Below are 5,329 nucleotides of genomic sequence, written 5' to 3'. Positions count from 1 at the left end.
AAAGACGCAAGTCAGAAGTTCGCGTAGTTCAAACGGTTTGAACATTTGTGGACGATAGAGGGCAGTAGGCTTCTTTTACTGTCTATGGCTAATAGCCTTCTTCCATTCCTGCATTCCAAAGGAAAACCAATGTATTGTGGAGAACACTGCCCAGTTTCTTGAGCTCACGCACCACACACACACATGCACACGCACACACGTCGTGTTTTCATGTTTTATTTGGACACTCCATAAACATGGTGATTTCAATCTGTATTTTTTTTTTATCCCCAAACTCTATCTCTATTCACAACCCTCCCAGAAACCCTTTTGCTTTTTTACATGTTCAAAAACATCACTTGATTATGATTTATAAGCTGTTTTCCTCATGGGGACCAAGAAATGTCCCCACAAGGGCAAATGGATCTTGGATATTGCCATCTTTGTTGTCCCGCTTTTTTCTGCTCCTATAAAAGCACTTGTTTTGTCATATCGATCATTCAATGCTTAATTGAAAGTCATATGATTTATGATAGCCAACATTTAGGGCACATGAAAGCCAAAACCCAAGTCCTATGAGGATGTGGGGTTGCAGGAGGATACACAACATCGTTTTAAACACAGCATCGACCAATCAGACAAGACAAGTCATGTCATGTCATCAAGTCATCTGCCAGTGGTTCACATCATGAGCAGTTAGCGTTGTCATTTAAACACAACAACCTCAGTGTCGACTTGATTTCTGCCATTTTATCCATGAATTGGATTGTGGGTGATTGGAGAACATGAAGGATACATTTGATTAGTCCTTCAAAATGAATTCAAAGGTTGTCTTACACGATTCCTCCAAATTGAGAAGAATTAGGCCTACATGTCAAACTGTTAAAGCGACGTTTAATATGGTATAGACTAGAGTCTATAAGGTGATTGCAAATGGTCAAAAACTAAAATAAAATAAATAGTTAGCCGGCACAGTATAAACATTTACGCTTATTTAGATAACTTGCAATTTTTTGTTCATATAAAAATAATTGTCAACACTTTACAATAAGGTTTCGTTAGTTAACATTAGTTAATGTATTAACTAACATGAACTAACCATGAACAATACATTTGTTACTGTATTTGTTAATCTTTGTTAATGTTAGTTAATAAAAATACAGCTGTTCATGGTTTGTTCATGTTAGTTCACTGCATTAACTGATTTTAATGATGTATTAGTAAATGTTGAAATTAACATTAACAAAGATAAATAAATGCTTAATAAGTGCAATTTATTCTTAGTTCATTAACTAATGTAGTTAACTAATGTTAATTGGTACCTGTTTGGTATATTTTTTTGACTTGTTTACCCAAGAAATATAGCAATCAATGTGTATAACGAATAAGTTAACCCTGTAAAGCCTAACATATGAAATAGTATCTGAATTTTTTTTGTTTGTTTAACCTTTAGACAAATGGTAAGAAAAGTTTGCATGTGTATTTTGTTGAGTATTTGATACTTAATATTCAGCAATTGATCTGAGTGTACTGACACTGTTGTATGAGAACTGAACTGAGCTGTACAATGACATACTTTTTTGCAGATTAAATTAACCAATTTAATAGTTGCATCAATGCATCATTTTCCTGTTATCACTGTATAAAGCTGCTTTGAAACAATCTGTATTGTATAAAGCACTATATAAATAAAGGTGACTTGACTTGATACATCAGGCTTTTATGACTCATATGGTATGATATAGTGAGAATATGAAGCTCACACTCGAGGATAGAAACACCTAAAATTTTATTACGATCAGAGTAGTTTTTATTGTGGGGGACAAAACAGATAATGTCTAAAAAATAACGTATGGATAATCAAGTAAACCTAAGTTGCTTCAACCTGAAGGCGGGCATTTTCTGAATTGTACTAAAAGGCTTTTTACCTTAAAAATGATAAACTGTCAATCAGACGACAGAAGGCATCTTGTGTAGCTACAACAGCAAAGTTTTGATCATGTTGATCATTTAGAGAGCTTAATTTGCGTATAGCTTTATAAAAGTAACATCTATTAAGGCCTAGCTGTAAAAAAAAAAAAAACACTGTTAAAAACACATTTGTGTTACCAGATTTTTTGAGCTAAAGCCTAATTATTTAAATAACATTTTACATGGTTTCAGCAGCAAATATCAGAATCAAATGGCTATTAATGTACTGGTTATGAAAGATCTAATGGACTGGTTTTACATATTTGGTTCAATTTATCCTAAACCACAGATGCCCTCCAATGAGTTGAACACTCTATCTGTGTTAGAAAGGATCACCAAAGTTCTCAGTCTTCAAAGAACCAGCTAATTGAAAAGAAAAGAAAAGAAAAGCTGTTGAATGTTATAATCGGGTTTTTAGCATGTGTGGCCTGTATCACTTACATCTGTGGTCTCAGTGGGTGGCAGACTGCACAGGAGTACTGAATGTGCTCCACAGCCACACAAACACAGGGTATTTTAGATCCCTGTAGCAGCCCTGAGAGAGTAAACAGCACTGCAGCCATCAAGTACTGGCAGGGTGCCTGGAGAGCCCACACTTCTGATGTGGTTGAACCATTTGTAACTTTGTCATTGTGTTGCATTATGCCAGCATTATTCACAAGCAAAAATACTGTTGGATTTTAGCCTTTCAAAAAAGGACATTTGTGTACATTTTATTTTATTTTTTCATCCTAAAATGATAGAAACCTTTTCCTTTAGACAAAATTTTAAAATGCCTCTATTATGGGTTTTCGAATATTCCCTTTCATGAAATTTGTAATATAGCTGTCTGTGAATGGAAACGTTCTACAAAGTTGTAAAGTTGAAAGTGCATGATAAGTTTGTAACTCGAATCCCACTGCGTTACTGTTCTACGTCACTAGAAAATACATTTGCATAATGCCCGGCTATGTTGTACAACAACTTGCCCCGCCCACAAACACGTAATTTTACTGATGACTGCTTCTCGAATCTCGGGAGTTCAACGTGGGATTCCCAAAGCGCTTGCTTATGAAAGATAACAGACCCAGTTTATTTGGACCAGCTTGCTCCTCAGAATCACAACCTTTAAGTATGAATAATTATTGATGTATGTATTTTATACTGGGTGTTAAAAATACATAGTTTTGTGTGTACGTTTCTGGCTAACCGGCGAACTCATGTTATTATTGTCTTACTGAAATACTTCTGTAAATCAGCTGTGTTAAACTATTACCTAGAACTGTGTTTATTAAAACAGATTGTCTGTCGTTCTAACTACTTTGAGTAAAGATAAAGGATGGAGCCAGATTGTTTTTTGTAAACTTGAATGTTACATCAGTCATTCACGCTAGTGCTGGGCTAACATGCACCATTGATGCAGTTAATACAGTTCCTGCATGTGCACCGCAATAAATTAGAAATGTACACATCGGTTTGTTGATGGACATACTCTTGTTAATGCTGATAGTGAGGAATTACTGTTCAAACTGTATCTACCTCAAACTGAGTAGCGTATCACTGAGAAACATCCTGATCAAGTCATCCTTGCGATGGAGGTTCGGGTTGGATAACATTTCTTCCAATGTTTCATCATCGGACTTGTGCTTGTTGGTCTTTTGTTTTTGACATGCGGTGTAAGCGGTAGACCAATCAATCGTAACAGACTAGGTAATCTGGCCAATCAGAGCTGAGTTGGCTCACGGAAAGGAGAAATTTAGAGAGACTGATTCACCTGATGAGTCGTTTGCGAATCAATGAAAAATGTGGTGATGTGCAATGTATATTATGAGAAAATGAAAGGCTTTTTTGACTTTTGATGCATGTAAAATTGTTGTAGGAGACCTTCAAAACAAAATTAGGAACCTTTAAAAGGAACCGTGGGCACTTTAAGGAACAAGTAATGTTGTAGCAGACCTCTGGTATAATATCTTTTGGTGACCCATTTGCAAATGATTGCATAAATCAATGGATTGAGATTTCTCTGCAATCTTAATCCTATGGATTTTTGTTACCTTGCACTTTGACCCCCTAATCCCTGCCTAAGAACATACTGACAGACATGAAAAGATGTACAAAATGCCTGGCCTGACTACCATCCATCCAGCCACCCACCCATCCATCCATCCATCCATCCATCCATCTGCATAGCACATTGTTTCAAAACAGCTTTACCAGAGAGCAAGGGCTGGGCGGTATGATATGTGTCACAGAGTCTCAATATTACTCCCTAAAAAAACAATTTGCATTGCTTAGTGACATTTTATGGAAAGTAATGTTACTTTTGCGTTACTTTTTCTCACCTGGACTGGGTTTGCTTGTTTATTTTTTAATAACAAAAAAGTTCTATTTTTGGCAAATGCAAAGGCCCATTCACACTTTAAATACAAAAGGAAATGCAAATTCACAGCTGTACAGTAGAGGTCGCAGCTCAAACAAACCTTTCAGCTGTGTTGACATTCTGGATTGCTGAAGAATAGAATGCAGGAGAAGAAAGTTCAACACTCTTACTTAAGCAATAAAAACAAAACAAAAAATTAAACACAAATGTGATGTTGATCTAAAGTAATTTTTGCTCATTAGTATGGTATAATTGGATCCTCAAAGGCAGCAAATAATTGGTTAATGAATTGAGAATAAATACACAAAGTAGCCTATATTTGTGTAATTTAACATATTTAATTATTGCAGGTTTGGAGTTTACATTTCACAGTTTTTATTAATTTTGAGGAATACTGAATTTGTTTTTGTGTGAGATGAATAAATGCATGCTAGTCCAGAACTGCAATAGTTCTCTCCCAATTTCTCTCAACATTGGGACAGGAGAGCTGCCAGTCTATAAATTAGAAAACAAAGTAACTTGTGTTGCGTTTGAAAAAGTAACTCAGAAATGTTGTTGCATTAAAGGAATAGTTCCCCCAAAATTTAAATTCAGTCATCCTTTACTCACTCTCAAGTTTGTTCCAAACCTGTATGAATTTCTTTGTTCTGCTGAACACAAAACAAGATATTTTGAAGAATGTCGGTAACCAAACAGTTGATGGACCCCATTGACTTCCATAGTATTTTTTGAAAGTCAATGGGGTCCATCAACTGTTTATTTCCCCGAATTCTTCAAAATATCTGTGTTCAGCAGAAGAAAGAAATTCGGACAACTTTAAGTTTGGAACAACTTGAGGGTGAGTAAATGATGACAACATTTTCTTTCTTGGGTGAACTATCCCGAAGTAGTAAAGTAATGAAGTAACTTACACTACTTGTAATGCGTTACACCCAACACTGGATATGATGGTATTATTGATTCACCGCATTTACATCTGCTGTAAATTGTAGTTATAGTGTTGTCCTGCACATATATTAT

Source organism: Gobio gobio, assembly GCF_949357685.1.
Source record: "Gobio gobio genome assembly, chromosome: 12".
NCBI lineage: Eukaryota > Metazoa > Chordata > Actinopteri > Cypriniformes > Gobionidae > Gobio > Gobio gobio.
This window is presented reverse-complemented; position numbering follows the sequence as displayed.